The 23,490-nt window shown below is 39.4% G+C and overlaps 1 pseudogene; it reads left to right on the plus strand.

Moving 5' to 3' along the window:
• The first annotated feature begins 15,706 nt into the window (after positions 1–15,706).
• LOC126068859 (guanine nucleotide-binding protein G(s) subunit alpha-like) lies at positions 15,707–19,921 on the plus strand (annotated as a pseudogene).
• The last annotated feature ends 3,569 nt before the right edge of the window (positions 19,922–23,490 follow it).

A 23,490-nucleotide genomic window follows, 5' to 3' on the forward strand; every position in this document is an offset into this window, starting at 1 on the left:
AGCAGAGACAGGGGGACCTCATACCACCAAGAAAGTAGCACTGGGAGCAGAGCATGACCTTTGGACCCCGGAGTCCCTGTGCAGAGAAGCTCCTACTTCAGGGAAGATTGATGAGAAAGCCAACAGAGAGAGAATGCCCTTCTCCTGGAGCTGACACCCTGAATTTGGACTTTTAGCCTACTTTACTGTGAGAAAATAAACTTCTCTTTGTTAAAGCCATCCACTTGTGATATTTCTGTTATAGCAGCACTAGATGACTAAGATATCAACCAAGTCAAATTGATTAGCCACCCCATAGGACAGAGTAGAACTGTCCCATAGGGTTTCCAGGGAGTGGCTGATAGATCTGAACTGCTGACATTTTGATTAGCAGCTGAGCTCTTAAGCACTGTGCCATCAGGGCTCCTGTTAGAGGATAGATAGGAGAAAAATGAGATTAGAAACAAGGAGTAAAGTTAGAAGCACACTGTAATAATTTAGAGAAGCTAAACTAAGCCCTGGTGGTCAGCAGTTTGAGTCCACCATTGATACTCCTTGGAGACTCTATGGGGCAGTTTTACTCTGTCCTATAGAGTCACTATGAGTCAGAATCGACTCAAAGGCAATGAGTTTGGTTTTGGTTTAAACTAAGACAAAAGAGCCCTGCCGGCAAAAAGGTTAAGCACTGACTGGGCCGCTAGCCAAAAGGCTGGTGGTTTGAACCCACTCAGCAGCTACACAGGAGAAAGACTTGGCAATCTGCAGCCAAGAGTCAAAAGTGACTTGACAGCACCTAAAAACAACAAACTAAGGCAGTTGTAGAGTTGGAAGTGTTACCCAGTTAGGGTCTGTGCCCTGGAGGAGTCGAGCCGATGAAACATACTCCAAGTCAGAAAGAGTGAGAAAGTTTATTAAGGAGATGCGTACATCACCAGGGACTCAGCAGGAACACAGGCTGTCTCCATGGAGTCCCAAAGAGCAGTTTTACATTAGAGCTTATATAGAATCTTACAAGGGTTACAGGTGTCTTTGTAGTCCCCTGCCAGACATTTCTTTATCACTCTAAAGACATACATATCTGATACCTGGGCTCCAACTTTCCTGTGGGGGTCGTATGGCACAGGTAGTCCGGACAGAACAAAAGGTTATTTGCATCAGTTTAAAACAAAGAATAAAGTCCTGTACATTTGGTCAAAACAAAGTCATTAACAGAGGCATGTGAAGGAGGCAGGCAGAGGAAGAACAACTTATAGGTTTATCATGGCCTTATCTTTTTAGTGATGTTAAACTCTCAGTTATTCATTCTGAAAAAGGAAAACATGTTGGGGAGTATTGGGGCCACAGGAAGTATGAGAATGCTCAAAATAAGTAGTGTCATGAATTCTGGGAATCAAGGCAAAGCCTTAGATGTTTCACAGGTTTTTGTTGATTGCTTGAAGCACTAATTGAGATACAGAATAGAAGAGGAGGAGGAGGAGGATATTTGGTAGATGGTCAATTTAACTGAAGACACTTCGAGTCTAAGTGTCTTGTGGGATGTGGAAGAAAAGAATACTGATAGATATTTAACGATAAGAGTCAATTTCTCCGGAAAAGATTTTAACTACTATATTTAGTAAAGTAGCAACTGAGTGGTCAAAATTGTATATTTTCTCCTTACTCAATTCCCTGCCTCAGACAACATCCCATAGAAAACTTAATGTAAATTCTGGAAATATAAAAGAACATGAGTAAAATTACAACACGGGGAAGAGTTATATAAATTATAAAATGTAATTCATGGCCCCATTTTTGGCCTGAAAAGATTAAAAAACACACACATTTGTATCATCAACTTATAAAGTCAAAGCAAAAATAAAAAACTATCTAAAGTAGCATTAGAAGGAAATTTATAGCATTAGCTCTTCATACTAAAAAAAAACTCTAAAATCAAGGATCTCAAGTACCACCTGGAAAGCTAGAAAACTAAGAGCAAATCTGGTCCAAAGTAAGTAATGAAATGATAAAGGTAAGAGCAGAGATTAATAAATTTAAAAAGTAAGCAAAAGAGAAAAACCGGTAACATTTAATTTTTTTTTTTAATTTGAAAAAATCAATAGAATCAATAAAATCTCAAGGTATACAAATCAAGATTTCACAAAAAGAAAAGACACAATTCACCAGACAGGATTTCACCAAGAATCTTAAGGACATTAAAATTCTAGGCTTCTGAGAATATATACCAATGCTGATGAGAGCAGGCCATCCCTAATAACTTTATGACAGGAGGCATCATCAACTTTTACACTTCAAACGTAAACCTATCAAACCCAGAATATTTAAAACACTGATAAAACCATCTAGCAACTTTGTGTATTTATTGGTAAAGAGCAGATTTTGCCCTTTTATTTTATGTAATACTTTTAGCATGTGTTTTAGAGAGAATGGAAAAGAACAGAAGTTGCTATTCACACGTCAGATTTAGAAAGTAACATAAACTAAAAGTGGAACTATGTCAAAGAAAACCTAGTCTACAGAGACTACAACTGGCTGACAGTGACAAGGAAGTAGACAATTGGGCTGGAAGAAGATGGCTGGGAATAAAGCCAAAATACCTGGTGCACGTTGTGAAAAAAATATACTTGATGAATAGATTTCAGGCTGCAAAAACAGAAAAAACACAAATTTTTAAACTTGTAAACACTAATCAGTATTTGTGCTCAGTCCCTTCCATGTGAAGATTCATGAAATCATATGAACAGAATTAAGGAATCACTTTTGGCAAACGTTTAAGGGAAGAAATCAAGATTATTCTTGTTAAATCTTTGAGAGTTTTCAAGATGAAAAGAAAATACTTTTACATCACCCTTGAGTATGATTTTTTAGACTAGTAGGTATATTTTTAGATACAGTTTCAGTGGTACAGGCAAAAAAACAAACATTATAATAAAAAATGTTTTAATTTTAAGAATGGAGATAAAGGAAAACAATAATAAAAACTGTTAAGGAGTCACATAAAAGAAATAAAACACAAGTACAAGCAACAACAGCAAAAATGTATTGATACTTTCCTTTAATAGATATATAATTGAAACAATTTCTCAGATTTCAATGTGAGCATAATTTAGATTAACGCACAGTATCTTTGAAGAGGTTAAAGACAACAACCACCACCAAAAATAAGCAACGAATCGCCATTTTTTTTTTTTTTAGTTTTTTTTAATTGCATTTTATTGTTTTTGGTAAAGGTTTACAACCTACACAGCATTTAGGTTCCCATTCAACAATTTCTATACAAGTCGTTCAGTGACATTGTTTACATTCTTGAAAATGTGTGAATATTCTCATTATTTCCCTTCTGGTTGTTCTGTTTCCATTGATCTAGTTTCCCTGACCCTTTACATTCTCATCTTTGTTTTAAAGTAATTGTCGAACACTTGGAAATAACCATTTTTCTTGATGTGAGCTGTCCATTTACCTACCTGATATTGAGAAGATCTTGGTAATTTTCTTCGAGGCTTGTAATTCTATAATTTATAAATCTAAATCTATACTTATATAAAGAATCTGATAAAATAGTTTGGCCATAGGCCAAATGTAAACAAACAGAAAAAAAAAATCCTTGGCCTTTCCTGAACGCTTTAGGCAAAGGAAAACGAAAGGATTAAAACAAACCTTCTTTGACTTTTAATTTTGTTTCTGATCAGAAGATTTCCAATCTGAAGAAGAAAGTTCTACAGGAAAGTATTCACTGATTTCTGCATTACCAGAGAGAAGGGTATAAGAGATACCACAAAAGTATCTAATCATCAGCTAGAGTGTAAGTCCAGTGCCCACACTGGAGGTGTGGGAAGAAACCATTATTCATTGCCTCAGCATGAGGGGCTGAAGAAGTAAATGAGAGTGTACGATAATGATGCTTTGTGCCAAATGAATACTTGTCACTCCCAATCATTCATTATAACTGGGAGAGGAAAAGAAGAATTACCACAGAAATCGCTTTTATCTATTTTCTTTTTTCTTGATGCAATCAACGCAAGAGGACACGGCTAGTAGAGTGGTCTCATGCAAGTCTGTGACAACAGATTTTTGTATCTTATAGAGTACACAAATATCTGGCTACATAAAGTTGCTATGCTGTTTTGTTATCACTTGGTCCATTCTGCTTCAGAATTCATTACGTAAGCATGATCTCTCTGTAAGTAATGACAGTGAAAGACTTGATAAAGGACAAGATTTTCAGTATGTAAAATAAAATTTAAGAAGAATCACCTATCTTTCTTTGAGTCAAAGAAATCATAAATTAAGATGGCTGATTCCCAGGAAAATTCCTCAAAGAACATATACAAAGGTAGGTCGAACCTGTATCATGAACCTACATGAGGGTTAGTTCCAGGTCCTCCTGATGAGTGGGAAAGAACCCCATTTTCTTCCAGCCCACTTCACACCCCACAAAAGAGGTCGTTTGTCTGGATAAGTACTTACTTAGTGCGGTACAGTTTGTTATTTGAAATGTCTGCACAATAATGTTGAAATATGATGCATTTCTTACAGTTCTGCTTTCCTCTTAGTAGGTCAGTACAGTGAGCCCTCCCCTCTATATTTCCCTTATCACTAACTCAGTCAATTACATTAGAAATATATTGACTATACTGTTGATGTGTTAGCTGTTGTGTAGGGAAAGTACCACAAGTAGGTTTTGTTGAGTAACATGTTGTCCCCATTAAGTACATCCCCATAATTTGTATATTGTTTCTTATTTGACAAATAGCCTTAAGAGATGCATTTGTTGTCCATAGGAATATTCTTAGCAGATAATTTTTGTTTTACAGTTAAAAACAAGCACAACAAAAACCTATTGCTGTCGAGTCCATTCCGACTCAAAGCGACCCTATAGGATAGAGTAGAACCACCCCCCAGGGTTTCCAAGGAGTGGCTGGTGGATTCAAACTGCTGACTCTTTGGTTAGCAGCCAAACGCTCAACCACTGCGCCACAGGACAATTTTAATTTAAAAATTGGAGTTGATTCTGGCTATAACTAGACATTTGATAAAAAACAAAACACATTTTTTTGTTACTGTTATTTCACTCACTCACCCCTTACCCTATCCTGAAGCAATTGTTTTATGTTAGTTAGCAACTTTGAAATCAACCAAGTTTCTGGCACAAGCCATAGGCCCTTAATAATAATTAATCTAACAGATGCCTGAGGCCTTTATGGAAAAAAATGCAAAATGCTATTAAAGGACAGAGAAATGGTCTGAATGAATGTAGGACTACACCATGCTCATTAATGGAAAAAATAATATTGTGAAGATTGTACCAAAAATCCAAAGCTGTTGCCGGCTAATAGATTCCAACTCATAGCAGCCTTATAACAGAGTAAAGTTGCCCCGTACGGTTTCCAAAGAGTGGCTGGTGGATTCAAACTGCTGTCCTTTCGGTTAGCAGCTGAGCTCTTAACCACTGCGCCACCAGGGATGCATGAAGATTATAATTCTCCACAAATAAATGTATTGATTTAAAACAGTTCAAATATTTACAGAATCCTGAATTCTATCACCTTTCCCTGTGTTCCCCATTTCCCTGGGTGATAGAACATACAGGCTACTAGGAATAAATGAGTCCTGGGCTCTGCTGGAATCAAAACCAAGAAAACAAGAGAAACTGTCCAGCGTTTTACCCTCTCCCCCACTCCTATGGTCTAGGTATACATCTGGAGAACTGGGGGCAAGAGAAAAACGGTCATTTATTTATACAAGAAAAATAAATGTCATAAAATAGACACGAAAATTATGGTAAAGAAGAAAAGTAATGAAGGACTTGTTATTAGAGATATCAAGATAGAATCTAAAATCGTTGCATTCAATTCAATCTGGTAGTATTTTACAGACAGCCAAATAGCCTAAAGTATTCAAAAAGTTAAGTCTATTCCTTTTAATCAAAAAAGAAAGGTATTTTCCATAAGAGTCATAGAGAAGACCTCTATTTATGCTATTTGGCCAGACCTGGGTTACATAGCTGCCCCCAGACCAATCATTACCCAACAAAGATTACTATTACTGGTTTAGGCGACCAGCCATTGAATTTGGGGCTGATTTTTCTTCTCTTGGAGCTTAAGAATCTTCTCTGCTTCTTCAACAAGTTGAATAATCTCTTAAAATGAATAAGGGTAGATATCAGGTATTCAATAGATCATATTTCTCACAATGCAAAGACAAGTCGAGCAGTGTACAAGATAGAAAATATAGGAATGTATACTTAAGAGCATGATAAATGATAAAAACAGTTCAATTCAGCACGGAGAAAGGGTGGATATTAAAGAACAGTGGAGAGACGATCTGTAATTGACCTGGCAGAAAAATAAAATGGGCCTCCTTCGTACATCATAAATTATCCTTGATTCCAGAGGGATTATGTATTTAAAAATACAAAATAAGATAATAAAAATCTTAGAAGGAAACCTTGAAAACCACATGTAAAATACAAGAGCAGAGGAGACTTCAATCATAACTAAAAGCCAAAAAGCTGTAAAAGATAAAAGCATTCGAAAAAAAATTTCGTTACAGCAAAATAGAAACAAAGCTAATCCACAAAAAAGTAATGCCATTAACGAAGGGTTTATTTCTTTAAATTGCCAAATGCTCTTACAAATTCACAAGAAAAACACATGCAGTCTAATAGAAAAAGATACCAATAGACACTTCACAGAGATGTAAACCCCAAGAGCTAACGCACATATGAAGAGATGCTCAGATTCCCTAGTAATCAAGGAAATGCCAGTTGGAGTAACAATGAGATATCACTCTACCTATCAGAATGGCTAAAATTAAAATGAGCTATATAGGGTCGCTATGAGTCGGAATTGACTGGACAGCACTAGGTTTGGTTTTGGGGTTATAATCCCGATTGTTGATAGTGACTGGGAAAAGAGGTACTTTCATAATTGCTAATAAAAATACGATACACTAAAACCTTTTTGGAAAGCAATTTGGCAACTTACATTAAAACTAAAAATACAAATACCCACTCCTGAGAATCTATCCTACAGAAATAAAGGCACATAAGGACCTATGCACCTGGATGTTTATTGCAGCAATATTTGTTTTGGCAAGAAACTGGCAACAAAGTGAATCTCCAATATTAGAGAAATGTCTGAATACATCGTGACACATCCACACCATTAGTTATTCTATTGCTATTTAAAATTAATGAATTAGAAGGTTATCCGTTGAATTGGATGTTATTGAGTGACAAAAGGAATTGCAGACACGTGTACAGTGTGATACCATAGTAATAAAATCAACAGTGACAAAAATAAATCTTGCCTTTATATAAATAGATAAAACACAGAACCCATACATGTATTTATACAGAATATGTAAAGGCACAAACTATGTTGTACCAGGCACCTTGACAGCAGAGACCAAAACCAAACTCATTGCTATAGAGTCGACTCGAACTCACAGAGACCTTATAGGACAGAGTAGAACTGCCCCATAGCGTGTCCAAGGCTGTAAACTTTACAGAAGCAGACTGCCACATCTTTCTCCCTCGGAGCGGTGGCTTCGAACTGCCAACTTTTTGGTTAGCAGCCAAGCACTTAACCACTGTGCCATCAGGGTTCCTTAAAAGCAGAGAAGATGGGGAATACATATAGTGACATTGGGGGAGGGAGAAGGAGGAGGAGGACAGTCAAGAAAAAACGAAATGTGAAAAAGGCTGTGCTAAAAAATAAGGCATATATTACGTGCTCAGCTGCTCTTTGGTTTGAACTGACACGAATGATATCGTCCTAGACTACAGCTAAGGGGACAGATGAGAAGGTTTTCTGAAGGTTCTGAGTTTCAAAGATCTATCCTAAAATTTGAAAACCCCTTTAGCTCCATGCTCTGCTCCCAAGCTTCATTTCATTTCTGCTAAGAAGTCCCTTCTCTGAAGTTATTCAGTCTAAAGCTCCCTCCCCTACCCACCACCTCTCCCACTCCCCATCACGATCCCTAATATGCTTCGCGATACACCAAAGTAAGAGGGAACAAGTACCTAATAAGCTAGAATTTGCCAGAGTCAACAATATGTATATAGCAATATAGAGTTATTTAAAAGGCTTTTTTCTCTGCATGGCTGGTTAGGGCCGATGTGTATGGTGCAAGACCTTGGTAGTCATTCCAAAGATATAATATTACTTCACTCATTGTTCTAATATCAGTGTTTTTCTTTGCAAGTACTTGAAGGGCCTCCCAAGCAGGTCTAAGGGCTCTGTAGGACCCAGGCCACCACTGTATTTGTGAAATAAACACGGATAGAGATCTCCAAGCAACTCCCAAGCTGAACACACTGGAGTCAGAGCCTTCAGCAAGTCAAGCAGTGTAACTGGGTGGAACCAGGTTCAGTGGGGTTGGAAGCGTATAGAATTTGAGGGTCATCTATAAGAAAAAGAATGCAAATTACATATATATACGACATCTATATTTTAAGCATTTATTTAAAATTATGTATCTATATATAATGTATGTAATACAGTAAAATTAAAAATGTAAAAGTACAAGGATACTTGAATGTCAGTAACAAGGAAATCAATTTTTAAAATCTTATTCTAGTTTGTTCTTAGGTACATGATGTCATTGTTAGGTGCCATCGAGATGATTTTGACTCATAGAGACCCTATGTACAGCAGAATGAAAAGCTGCCCGGTCATGTTCCATCCTCACAATCCTTGTTATGCTTGAGCCCATTGTTGCAGCCACTGTGTCAGTCCATCTCGTTGAGGGTCTTCCTCTTTTTACCTGACCCTCCACTTTACCAAGCATGATGTCCTTCTCCAGGGACTGGCCCCCCTGATAATATGTCCAAAGCATGTGAGACTGTGAGATGTAGTTTTGCCATCCTTGCTTCTAAGGAGCATTCTGGTTGTACTTCTTCCAAGACAGATTTGTTCATTCTTGGCAAAACCAAAAAAAAAAGAAAACCAAACCCACTGCCGTCAAGTCGATTCCAACTCATAGCGACCCTATGGGACAGAGTAGAACTGCCCTGTAGAGTTTCCAAGGAGCGCCTGGTGGATTCGAACTGCTGACCTTTTGGCTAGCAGCCGTAGCACTTAACCACTGTGTCACCAGGGTTTCCTCATTCTTGGGAGTACAAGCCATATTCAATACTCTTTGCCAACTCCATAATCCAAAGGCATCAATTCTTCTTCAGTCTTCCTTATTCATTGTCCAGCATTCCCCTGCATATGAGGCAATTGAAAACACCATGGCTTGGAACAGACACACCTTAGTCCTTAAGGTGACATCTTTGCTTTTTAACAGTTTAAAAAGGTCTTTTCCAGCAGAATTGCCCAATGTGATATGCCATTTGATTTCTTGACTACTGCTTCCATGGGTGTTGATTGTGGATCCAAGTAAAATGAAATCCTTGACAACTTAAAAATCCATTACCAACTGCTCTGACACCGATCACAGTAGAGGGTCCCCAGCAGAGCAGGAGAAAAATGTGGAACAAAATTCCAGTTCACAAGAAAAAAAGACCAGACCTACTGGTCTGACAGAGACTGGAAGAACCCCCAAGACTATGCCCCCTGGACACCCTGCTAACTCAGAACAAAAGCCACTCCCGAAGTCCATCTTTCAGCCAAAGATTAGACAGGCCTATAAAAACAAACAATAGCACATGTGAGGAACATGCTTCTTGGTTCAATCAAGTATAAGAGACCAAATGGGCAACACCTGCCCAAAAGCAAAGCTGAGAAGGCAGGAAGGGACAGGAAAACTGGATGAATGCACACTGAGAACCCGAGGTATAAAGGGAAAGGGGGAGAGCGCTGACACATTGTGGGGACTGCAACCAACGTTACAAAACGATTCATGTATAAGTTTTTGAATGAGCAACTAATTTGTGCTGTGAACTTTCACCTAAAGCACAATAAAATTAAAAAAAAAATTCATTAGAAGATATTTGGGCACACTTTTCGTCTGCTGTGTGGCAATGTTTATAGTGAGTGTTCTTCATACGTTTAATGGTGATACTCTTGTCTTCATATTTTATAGTGTTGTTATACAGCAGTTATGCTAGTTGACTTTTAATGATGACTTTTTGAACAAGTTGGGTTTTCTTGAACCAGTTATTTGCAAGAGGTTCCTGCATTGGGAAAGCCAAGGTAGAAACATTCCACTATAGCTGGGTCTCACAAAAGAAAGACTCTCTTCTTTTCTGATCCCACTAAAATTTCTCTGTATTACTCCTCACGGATTCCCATTGCATTTGTTACTCTAAAGCAAACTGGATTGACTGATAGCATGCATGCGAGTGTGTGTGTATGTGGTGTCTAATTATGTTCTCACCCAGGTCATACATGGATGGCACTGATACCCATTGCGTGTTGCTCCCCAGAAACACATATTTCCACACACGGTTTTTGATTTTCCAGGTACGGAATATTGCTTTAGACTTTGGGGAGTACTGTACTTCAGGAATTTTAGTTTTGTTTGCTACTCCTAAGGTGTGTTGCACGTGGGTTCTCAATACTGAGCTATACCCTCGGTTTCCCTCTTTTCCCCTCTACAAAACAAGACCAAACCGCAAAATATTTATGTTGTGCTTTTAGCATCCCACATAAATATTTTGCGGTTTGGTCTTGTTTTGTAGAAAATGAAGTTTGTGGGTTTTGTTTTCTACTTTTGCTGGATTGGAAACCCTGGTGGCGTAGTGGTTAAGTGCTACGGCTGCTAACCAAAAGGTTGGCAGTTCAATCAACCAGGCACTCCTTGGAAGCTCTACGGGCAGTTCTACTCTGTCCTATAGAGTCGCTATGAGTCGGAATTGACTTGACGGCAATGGGGTTTTTCTGCTGGATTGTTTCCAGGAAGAAAATAGGAATGGTGTCTTAACCAATCGTATTTATACGAGAAAGCAGTGCTTTATTTTAATATGTGTGTTATTCTCTATATTATTATTTATATTTTTCACAGCTTTTAATTATTCAATATTAACACTTTAAAAGGAAGCCTGTTATAAAGAAATAACTATAACCCAAATAAAATGTTTGGTTTGATTCTTATCCAAGAAAAGAGGAAACGAAGGAAAATAACGTTTGGTGATTGAGCACTGTATTTCTGCCATATTAAAGTAACCCTAAGACCTTAGTGAATCAACACAACAAAAATTTATTTCTTTATCACATTTTATGTCCCAAACTGCTCTAAACAGTGATTCAAGGAACCAGGCTGATGGAGGGCCTGCAATCTGACAGCTGCGTCAAAGGAAACACCAGTCATTGTTACCGCAGGAGGGGAAAAGTGAGCTAGAGATTTGCATGTGGTGTTTGACCAGGCTTGGAAGTGGCTTATAGCACTTCTGTCTGCATTCCTTTGTCCATAACACAGTAATATGGCATACTGAGAAATGTAGCCCTCTTACGTGCCCAGGAAAAGAAAAAATGAGCATGGATTTGGAGAGTACGTAGCATTGTCTGTGAAAAACTTGTGAAAAATAGAGATAATGACATAGAGAATAACACATATATTAAAATAAAGCACTGCTTCCTGGTATGAATAGAACTGGTTAAGACACCATTCCTATTCATAGCCACCATGCGGGCAGTATCATACCTATATTATCACAGTCAGTCTTCATAAAAACAACATGAGATAATGACTGTGATCCATGGATGAGGAAACTGAGACTGAGAGAAGCAATTTAACTTACCTGAAGTCAAACTGAAAATAAATGGAAATACTGAGGAAATACACACATATACCCACACGCCAGACATATGTGTCTAGTTTATAAATATATACTATATATATTTTTTAAAAGACAGTTGCCGTTAATTCCAACTCATGGTGATTCCACGTGTGTCAGAGTAGAGCTGTGCTCCACAATTTTTCAATGGCTGATTTTCGGGGAGTAGATTGCCAGGCCTTTCTTCTGCGGTGTCTCTGGGTAGACAAGAAACACCAGCTTTTCAGTTAGCAGGCAAGTGTTTAACCTTTCACACCACCCAGTGACTCCGTATACTTATTCTCTCTCTCTCCATGTATATATTTAGCAGCTGAACTCTTAATCATATAGAGCCCTGGTGGCACAGTGGTTAAAGCAATCAACTGCTAACAAAAAATCTGCACTTTGAACCCACCAGCTGCTCCACAGAAAAGAAGATGTGGCAGTCTGCTTCTGTCAAGATTTACAGCCTTGGAAACTCTATGAGGTTGCTATGAGTTGGAATCGACTCGACGGTAATGGGTTTGGTTTTGGTTTTATGTGTGTGTAAAAAAAAAAAAAAATTTTTTTTATATATATTATATATATATATAATATATATATAGTCATGGATGGAATTATGTCCCCCCAAAAATGCATGTATCAATTTGGCTGGGCCATGATTCCCAGTATTTTGTATGATTTTCGTATATGTTGTAAATCCTGCCTCTATGATGTTAATGAGGGAGGATGGGTGGCAGCTGTGTTAGTGAGGCAGGACTCAATCTACCAGACTGGATTGTGTCTTGAGATATAAAAGAAAGAATCAAGCAGAGAGACAGGGGGACCTCATACCACCAAGAAAGCAGTGCTGGGAGCAGAGAGCGCCCTTTGGACCCGGGGTCCCTGAGCAGAGAAGCTCCTAGTCCTTCCAGGCGAAGACTGATGAGAAGGCCGACAGAGAGAGAAAGCCTTCCCCTGGAGCTGACGCCCTGAATTTGGACTGTTGGCCTACTTTACTGTGAAGAATTAAACTTCTCTTTGTTAAAGCCATCCACTTGTGGTATTTCTGTTATAGCAGCACTGGATAACTAAGATATATATATATATATATATGTTGTCGTACAGCAGAATGAAATGCTCCTTGGTCCTACACCATCCTCACAATCGTTGTTATGCTTGCAGCCACTTATTGTTGCAGCCAGTGTCAATCCATCTCATTGAGGGTCTTCCTCTTTTTCACTGACCCTCTACTTTTTCAAGCAAGGTGTCCTTCTCCAGACACTGGTCTCTCTTGATTTTATATATATAGAGAGAGAGAGAGAGAGATGGAGACAGAGACAGAGAGAGAGCACGCCCTGGTAGCACACTGGTTAATAGCTATAGTTGCTAACCAAAAGATCAGCAGTTCAAATCGATCTATCGCTCCTTGGAAACCCTATGGGGCAGTTCTGCTCTGCCCTGTAGGGTCACTATGAGTCAGAATCGACTTGACTTTAACGGATTTTACATATATATAGCTTAGAAACCCTGCATTAGATCTTCCATTGAGAATACTGACTCACATAAAAGCAGTTGTGCTTAGAGAAATACCTAAAAGAACATACATATACTTTTACTTTAAAATGGAGCCCACATCTCTGTTTTAGGGTTATGAAAAATGTAAATCTCTGATTAGTATTGTTACCCCACAAATCATCAATAATTTGAGAATGTATAACCTGTAATTATTCTTACCCATTCTTTTCATTTGGGGCTTAAAAAAAAAATACTTCTGAATGTCGATAGTCTTCATCCGAGGCAAATTCTTCACATTGCCAAAGCTTGGACAAAGCAGTTTATATGCCTATTTCTTGCTCTTTTTTGGACATTTTAACATCTTCATTTAGTATTTTAAATTTCACAGATGTCCATTTAACTGCCTGGACAATTTAGAGAATAAGTAGTAATTAAACACTATTTCCTTTAACAATAATAAAGCTTGCAAAGGAGTAAAACAAAATAAGTATCTGGTGACATTTGTGTTTTAACAAACACACTTTAAAAGAGTAGAAGAAAGTGACATCCATCAGCAGAAGCCTCTTCAGCATTTCAGAATCAAATACCCCAAACCAATAAGTGGAACTGATATAAATAGCCATTATTTTTGTCCTACGAGGAGAAGTTGTTAGAAACCCTGGTGGCATAGTGGTTAAGTGCTACAGCTGCTAACCAAAAGGCCAGCAGTTCGAATCTACCAGGTGCTCCTTGGAAACTGTGTGGGGCAGTTCTACTCTGTCCTATAGGGTCACTATGAGTTAGAATCAACTTGACAGCAACGGGGTTGGAGAAATTGTTTAACATCGATTTGGTAACTTGCAACACTGACCTCACAGCTCAGAACTGTAATTCTAAATGATTTTTTCCCCTTAGCTTTCTGAGTGGTAAAGTGCAGCCTTACTCTATAGAATGCATGCCAAAGAGGGGATTTGAAGGGTATCCACTTAATATTACTTTATAGTCTCTTTCACTTCTCATATTCTCTGGCTCTCTATTGCTCTGAAAGTTTAAAGGTATCCATCTGCTCTACATAGTATTTTTTCTATTATCTGGCTAGGAAGGGTACTGTGATGTGCTGATTAATTCGATATTCTGGTTAACTGAATTAGCATAAATCTCCAGGAATAACCAGTTTTCCAAGAGAATGTGATTCAATGCAATAATGTCAGCTATGATTGAATATGTAATGTGGTTAACTGATTGCCTTGCTTGTTTTCAAACATTCATGCCTAAAGCTTGTACTGAATACTGGGTATAATATATTATCACAGTCAGTCTTCATAATAACAACATGACGTACTGATTGTAATCCATGGACGAGGAACTGAGATTGAGAGAAGTCATTTAATTCACTTGAAGTCAAACAAAAGGAAATGCAATACTGAGTTTATTACTTAATACACACACACACACCTGATGTGAGAGTGGATAAGGAGATTCATATTATTTAAAATCCTTTGATTACTCAAATTAAGTATCAGGGTCTTGAAGTTTATTAAGACCATTTTCAATTTTTTTTCAAATAATTCAATGAAATTCCGAACTGTAGTATGTCTGTTATTTTCACAGTACCCTACCAAAGCCAATATAAAATACCAAAACCGCCAAACCCATTGCTGTCCAGTCGATTCCAACTCATACCGACCCTATAGGACAGAGTAGAACTGCCACACAGGGAGTCCAAGGCTGTAAATTTTTATGGAAACAGACTGCTGCATTTTTCTCCCTTGGAGCAGCTGGTGGGTTCAAACCACTGACCTATCTTAGTGGGTAGGTGCTTTAACCACTGCGCACCCAGGGCTTTTCAATACAAAACAGAGGATTCTTATTTTTATTCCCTTAGCCATTTAACATTTTTAACTTTCGGGCTAAATGGACAGATAAAAAAGTTTGACTCAAATAGACATAAGTATAATCATTTCAATCTACATAAAGAAAATTTGGGCTGTATGTTTGGGGTAATATATTTTAAATAATAAGAAATATATATAATGCAAACACACTAGAAACAATACCTTTATTTTGTAAAAAATAATTAGCATATCATTTTATTAAACTGAGTTAAGAAATCTACTTATTCTGGATGTTGTTAGGTGCCCTCGAGTCAGTTCCTAATCATAGTGACCCTATATATGACAGGATGAAACACTGCCCCATCCCGCACCATGCCCACAGTCGTTATTATGTTTGAGCCCATTGTTGCAGCCACTGTGTCAGTCCATCTCATTGAGGGTCTTCCTCTTTTTCGACGACTCTCTACTTTACCAAGCATGATGTCCTACCCCATGGACTGATCCCTCCTGATAACATGTCCAAAGTACATGAGACGAAGTCTCGCCATCCTCGCTTCTAAGAAGTATTCTGGCTGTACTATTCCAAGACAGACTTGGTCGTTCTTCCAGTAGTCCATGGTATATTCAATATTCTCCACAAACACCATAATTCAAAAGCATCAATTCTTCTTTGGTATTCCAGCTTTCACATGCATATGAGGTGATTGAAAACACCATGGCTTGGGTCAGGCACGTCTTAGTCCTCAAACCGACATCTTTGCTTTTTAACCCTTGAAAGAGGTCTTTTGCGGCACATTTGCCTAGTGCAATATGTCATTTGATTTCTTGACCGCCATTTCCATAGGCGTTGATTGTGGATCCAAGTAAAATGAAATCCTTGACAATGTCAATCTTTTCTCTGTTTATCATGATGTTGCTCATTGGTCCAGTTGTGAGGATTTTTTGTTTTGTTTATGTTGAGGTGTAATCTATACTGAGGGCTGTGGTCTTTGATCTTCATCAGTAAGTGCTTCAAGTCCTCTTCACTTTCAGCAAGCAAGCTTGTGTCATCTGCGTAACGCACGTTGTTAATGAGTCTTCCTCCAATACTGATGCCCCATCCTTCTTCATATAGTCCAGCTTCTCAGATTATTTGCTCAGCATATAGACTGAATAAGTATGGTGATAGGATACAACTCCAACACACGTCTTTCCTGATTTTAAACAATGCAGTAACTCCTTGTTCTCTTTGAATGGCTGCCTCTTGATCTATGTACAGGTTTCTCATGAGCACAATTAAGTGTTCTGGAATTCCCATTCTTTGCAATGCTATCCATAATTTGCTATGATCCACACAGTTGAATGCCTTTGCATAGTCAAGAAAATACAAGTAAACATCTTTCTGGTATCCTCTGCTGTCAGCCAAGATCCATGTGACATCAGCATTGATATCCCTCATTCCACATCCTCTTCTGAAACCGACTTGAATTTCTAGCAGTTTCTTGTCAATGTACTGGTGTAACTGTTTTTAAATGATCTTCAACAAAATTTATTTGCCTGTGATATTAATGACATTGTTCAATAATTTCCACATTCTCTTGGATCACCTTTCTTTGGAATGGGCACGAACATGGATCTCTTCCAGTCAGCTGGCCAGGCAGCTGTTTTCCCAAATTTCTTGGCATAGTAAATGAGCATCTCCAGCGTTGCATCTGTTTGTTGAAATATCTCAGTTGGTATTCCGTCAATTCCTGATGCCTTGTTTTTCGACAATGTCTTTAGTCCAGCTTGGACTTCTTCCTTCAGTACCATCAGTTATTGATCATATGTTACCTATTGAAATGGTTGAACTTCCACGAATTTTTTTGGTACAGTGACTCTGTGTATTCCTTCCATCTTCTTTTGATGCTTCATGCCTCATTTAATATTTTGCCCATAGGGTCTTTCAATATTGCAGCTCTATGCTTAATTCTTTTCTTCAGTTCTTTAAGTTTGAGAAATGTTCTTCCCTTTTGGTTTTCTAACTCCAGGTCTTTGCACATTCCATTATGATACTTTACTTTGTCTTCTTGAACCACCCTTTGAAATCTTCTGTTGAGCTCTTTTACTTCATCATTTCTTCCATTAGCTTTAGCAAGTTTCAGAGTGTCTTTGATATCCATTTTGGTCTTTTCTTTCCTATCTTTTTAATGACTTCATCATGTATGATGTCCTTTATGTCATCCCAAAACTTGTCTGGCCTTCAGTCATTAGTGTTTGGTGTGTCAAATCTGTTCTTGAGGTGGTCTCTAAATTCACATGGAATATACTCAAATCTGTACCTTGGCTCTGGTGGACTTGTATTATTTGTCTTCAACTTCAATTTGAACTTGTATATGAGCAATTGATGGTCTGTTCTGCAATCAGCTCCTGGCCTTGTTCCGATTGATGATATTGTGCTTGTCCATAGTCTGTTTCCACAGAAGTGGTTGATTTGATTTCTGTGTATTCCATCTGGTGAGATCCACATGTATAGTTGCTGTTATGTTGTTGAAAAAAGGTATTCGGAATGGAAAAATTATTGGTCTTGCAAAATTTTATCATGCGATCTCCATGGTAGTTTCTATCACCAAGGCCATGTTTTCCAACTACTGATCCATCTTCGTTTCTAACTTCCACATTCCAATCACCAGTAATTATCAATGCATCTTGACTGCATGTGTGATCAATCTCAGACTGTAGAAGTTGGTAAAAATCTTCAATTTCTTCATCTTTGGCCTTAGTGGCTGATGGGTAAATTTGAATAATAGCCATATTAACTGGTCTTCCTTGTAGGCATATGGATATTTTCTTATCACTGACAGCCTTGTACTTCAGGATAGATCTTAAAATGTTGTCTTCAATTTGTTATTCCCAGCATAATAGTCCATTTAAAAAACAAAGTTGTCGTGGATTCCATTCTGATGCATAGCAACCCTGTAGGACAGAGTAGAACTGCCCCCATAAGGTTGTCCTGTGTATTTTGAGTGCCTTTCACCCTATGGGGCTCATCTTCTGGCACTAGATCAGACAATGTTCCACTGTTATTCATAAGGTTTTCACTGGGCAATTTTTTTAGAAGTAGATTGCCAGGTCCTTCCTCCTAGTCTGTTTTAGTCTGGAAGCTCCACTGAAACCTGTCCACCATGGGTGACCCAGCTGGTATTTGAAATACTGGTGGTATAGCTTCCAGCATCACAGCAACAGGCAAGCCACCACAGTACAACAAACTGATAGACAAGTGGTGGTACTTATTCTCAGTTTGCTGCAAATAATTAAAGAAATTAATACATATATGAATTTATGCTAGTCAAAATGCAATTCAAAAAATGAATAACTCATGGACGATTAAAAAGGAAACCTAGGTGATCTTGGGCTTCATGGTGACTTTGTTGATACAACACCAAAAGAATATATGAAAGAAAAAAATTGATTAGTTAGACTTCATTAAAATTAAAAACTTTTGCTCAGAGAAAGACACTATTGAGAAAATGAAATAAAGCAGCTCACAAGGGCTTCTGTTCTCCTGTGGTTGGCTGCTGAGGCTGGTATCAGTCCCCTCGGCCCTGCTGGGGGACCAGAGGGGTCAGGAGCTGTGCCCTGTGCCTGCAACATCACAGCCCTCTCACCTGCCCTCCCACCATGTGTGCCAGGCCGTTGGCCCATAGTTGGCCTGCTCTGCACAGGAAGCTGAGAATGCGCCTGGCACTGCTCAGTCCACTTCCTGGCAGCATCTACCCACTGCTGCCCTAGGCTGCCTTAGCAACAGCAAGGCTGAGGACCAGCTCAATGAGAAGGCACAGCACTAGGCCAACATGAAGATGGAGAAGTAGCTGAAGGACAAACAGGCCTACTGGGCCGTGCACCACCTGCTGCTGTTGGGTGCTGGAGAGTCTGGTAAAAGCACTACTGTGAAGCAGCTGAGGATCCTGCATGTTAATGGGTTTAATGGAGAGCGCTGAGAAGAGGACCTGCAGGCTACAAGGAGCAACAGCAATGGTAGTGAGAAAGCTACGAAAGTGCATGACATCAAAAACAACCTAAAAGAGGCCATTGAAACCATCGTGGCTGCCATAAGCAACCTGGTTCCCCCTGTGGAGCTGGCCAACCCTGAGAACCAGTTCAGAGTGGACTACATTCTGAGCGTGATGAACCAATGGCTGGACTTTGATTTCCCTCTCACATTCTACGAGCGTATGCCAACACTCTCTAGGAAGATTAAGGAGTGCGTGCTTCCTAAGTGCTCCAATGAGTACCAGCTCATTGACTGCTCCCAGTACTTCCTGACAAGATCAGTGTCATCAAGCAGGCCAACTACCTGTCAAGCGACCAAGTTCTGCTCCTCTGTTGAGTCCTAACTTCTGGAATCTTTGAGACCAAATTCCAGGTGGAGAAGGCCAACTTCCTCAAGTTGGATGTGGGCGGCCAGCACGTTCACTACAAATGGATCCCATGCTTCAATGAAGTGACTGGCATCATCTGCGTGGTGGTCAGCACCAGCTAGAACATGGTCTTTGGGGAGGACAACCAAACCAACCATCTGCAGGAAGCCCTGAGTCTCTTCAACAGTATCTGGAACAACAGATGGCTACCCACCATCTCTGTGATTCTGTTCTCAGCAAGCAAGACCTGCTAGTTGAGAAAGTCCTTGCTGGGAATTCCAAGATTGAGGACTACTTTCCAGAATTTGCTCGCTACACTACTCCTGAGGATGCTGCTTCTGAGCCCAGAGAGGATCCACGTGTGACCTAGGCCAAATACTTCATCCTCAATGAATTTTTGAGAATCAGCACTGCCAGTGGAGGTGAGCACCACCACGGCTACCCTACTTCACTTGCGCCATGGACACCAACATTAGAACTTTCACCGTGTCTTCGACAATTGTCACAGCATCATTCCACTCATGGACCTTCGTCAGTACGAGCTGCTCTAAGAAGGGAACCCCAAAATCAATTAAAGCCATAAGCACAATTAAAAGCAAAACGTAATTCTACAAGTAGATCACCAGGCCTTTCTTCTGAGGTGCCTCTAGGCAGACTCAAACCTCCGGCCTTTCTATAAGCAGCTGAGTGCATTAACCATTTACATCGCCCAGGGATTCCACACACATATTTAAAAAAAAAAAAAACATTGTTGCCCAGTCGATTTCAACTCATAATGACCCTATAGTACAGGGCAGTTTCCCCATAGGATTTCCAAGGCTATAAATCTTCACAGAAGCAGACTCCCACATCTTTCTCCCATGGAGAGTCTTTAAGCACGGTACCACCAGGGCTCCTTACACACATTTGTTGTTGTTGTTAGGTGCCATCGAGCTGGTTCTGACTCATAGCGACCCTATGCATAACAGAAGAAAACACTGCCCGGTCCTGCGCCATCCTCACAATCCTTGTTATGCTTGAGTCCATTGTTGTAGCCACTGTGTTAATTCATCTTGTTGAGGGTCTTCCCCTTTTTTGCTGACCCTCCACTTTACCAAGCATGATGTCCTTCTCCAGGGCCTGATCCCTCCTGATAGCATGTCCAAAGTATGTGAGACATAGTCTCACCATCCTTGCTTCTAAGGAGCATTCTGATTGTACTTTTTCCAAGACAGATTTGTTCGTCCTTTCAGCAGTCCCTGGTATATTCAATATTAAAATACATGTATTAGAATGGCAAAAAAAAAAAACTTACGATACCAAATGCTGGTACAAATGTGGGGCCATAGGAACTTTCATTCATGACTGGTAGGAATGTAAAATGGTACAACTATGTCGTAAGACAATTTAGCAGTCTCTTACAAAGTTAAACATAGCCTTATCACGTAATTCCGCAATTGCACTCTTAAGTATGTACCCAGAGGACTTGAAAACGTATGTCCACACAAAAACCTACACACAAGTGTTTATAGTAGCTTTGCTAATAATTTCAAAAAACAGAAAGCAAACAAGATGTCCTTCAAAAGGTGAATGGAAAAATAAATTTTGGCAGGTCAACACAATGGAAAATTATTCTGTAATAAAAAGAAATGAGCTCTCAAGCCACAGAAAGACATGGAGGAACCTTAAAAGCATATTGCTAAGCGAAAGAAGCTAGTCTGAAAAGGCTACCTACTGGACCATTCCAAGTATCTGACATTCTGGAAAAGGCAAAACTATAGAGAGAGTACCACGCTGATGCAAGATGTTAATAACAGGGGAGGCTGTGTGAGGTGTCAGGTGGGGGATAAACTGGTATACAGGAACTCTCTGTAGTTGGCGTTCAATTTTTTCTGTAAACCTAAAATTGTTCTAAAAATAAAATATGTTTTTACAAAAGGATAACTCTTATTTGCAAAATGGATAAGTCACAATTTGCAAAAGCTTTAAAAAAAACGAGTGTTTTGAGAGTTTGAAAGACTACCTAATAAATAGGATCATATGAGTGCCAGTAAAGAAAGGAAATTTCTTTTGCAGGCGAATTAAATTTATGTTGAACTTTTCGGAATATTTGGCTACCGAAGAGCTAGCCATCATCCAGAGAACCTGAATTCTGTGAGTGGCTAGTGAAGTGCCTGTTTGGGTTAGTACATTCCTTCACAGGCAGCTGAAGTCAAATTCTGCTGCAAGGTACACTAAGCTGCCCATCTGTAGAGATGTTCTCTCTGTTTGCAGATAGACGGATGGATGGACGGACGGACGGATGGACAGACGGACGGGCGGATGGGCGGGCGGGCCGGCGGCTGGCTGGGCGGGCGGCTGCCTGGGCGGGCGGCTGGGTGGCTGGGTGGATACATACATACATAGACACATAGACGCATAGGTGAAGGTATAGGTACAGGTGTTCCCCTGAGTGGCACAAATAGTTTACACAGGACTGCTAACCTAAAGGTTGGTGGTTTGAACCTGCCCAGTGGTGCCTCAGAAGAAAGGCCTGGAAATTTTTTTCTGTAAAGATTACAGCCAAGAAAACCCTATGGAGCAGTTCTACTCTGTAACACATGTGGTTGCCATGATTTGGAATTGATCCGACAGGTAATGGGTTTTATAGGTATAAATATCTAGATCTAGATGATGAACCCTGGTGATGTAACGGTTAAGCACCCAGCTGCTAACCAAAAGATTGGTTGTTGAAACTCACCCAGCAGTTCTGCAAAAGAAAGATCTGGCGATCTGCTTCCATAAAGATTACAACCTGGAAAAACCTATGGTTCACCTCTACTCTGTTACATGGGTCACTATGAGTTGCAATCAACTAGAGGGCACCTAACAACAACATAGATACAGGTGCTTTGGACAGAGGAAACAACTGAGGCTTCAAATATCAGCTCTAAATCACTAAACAGAGATATCTAACACTGCTTCAATAGCAGACGTTTGTCACTGCTGTCAAGTCATGAAATATAGAGGCATGTGTATGCCTTTCCAGCAGTAAGGTTATGCTGGACCCAATCCCTGAGTTCCCTATTTATTTGAAATATTAGTACGTGGAATCCAAACTTGTTTCTACAGAATGCTGTGAAGGAGAGTCAGGTCTTTTCCCCTGGATTCCACGCTTCTCTAGGATTTTCTAGTCACTTTTGGATGCATGCAGTTCTCACGCCCGTTGATGAGTTATAAGTGCATCCCTTCTCAATGGAATCCTTTATCTGGAGTCACATGGCTTTTCAATGGGCAACCCTATGGATTTAGCTCTAGGGTGAGTAGCAGGAGGATGTAGACAAATATTTTTTACACAATTGAAGAAAAAATATGACATTACAACTCTTCAGACAGGGAATGGACTGAACTATGGGATAGAAAATGATACTGGTGAAGAATGAGCTTCTTGGCTCAAGTAGATACATATGACTATGTGGGCAGCTCCTGTCTGGAGGGGAGATGAGAAGGCAGAGGGGGTTCAGAAGCTGGACGAATGGACACGGAAAATACAGGGTGGAGAGAAAGAGTGTGCTGTCTCACTAGGGGGAGAGCAGCTAGGAGTACATAGCAGGGTGTGTATAACTTTTTGTATGAGAGACTGACTTGATTTGTAAATTTTCAGTTAAAGCACAACAAATAAATAAATAAAATAAAATAAAATGGCATGACATTGCAATGGATTGAATTGTGTCCCCCCTGCCCGGAAAATATGTGTTGGAATTGTTGCCAAATTTCCCAACACCATTAGAAATACACTGCTTCCTAAACAATGGTTCCACCTCTCCCCCTCCCTCCCGTCCCTGGTAATCACTAATAAACTTTGTTCTCTATATATTTGCCTATTCTTGTTATTTCATATATGTGAGATCATATAATATTTGTCCTTTTCTGATTGACTTGTTTCACTCAACGGAATGTCTTCACGGTTCATCCATGTTGTAGCATGTATCAGGACTTCATTTCTCTTTATGGCTGACTAGTATCCCATTGTATATATGTACCTCATTTTGTTCATCCATTCATTCACTGGTGGACTTTTCGGTTGTTTCCACCTTTTGGCTATTGTGAATGGTGCTAGAATGAACATCCGTGTATATGTGTCTGTTTGCATGGCCGCTTT

The sequence above is a fragment of the Elephas maximus genome, chromosome X, assembly GCF_024166365.1.
Source record: "Elephas maximus indicus isolate mEleMax1 chromosome X, mEleMax1 primary haplotype, whole genome shotgun sequence".
NCBI lineage: Eukaryota > Metazoa > Chordata > Mammalia > Proboscidea > Elephantidae > Elephas > Elephas maximus.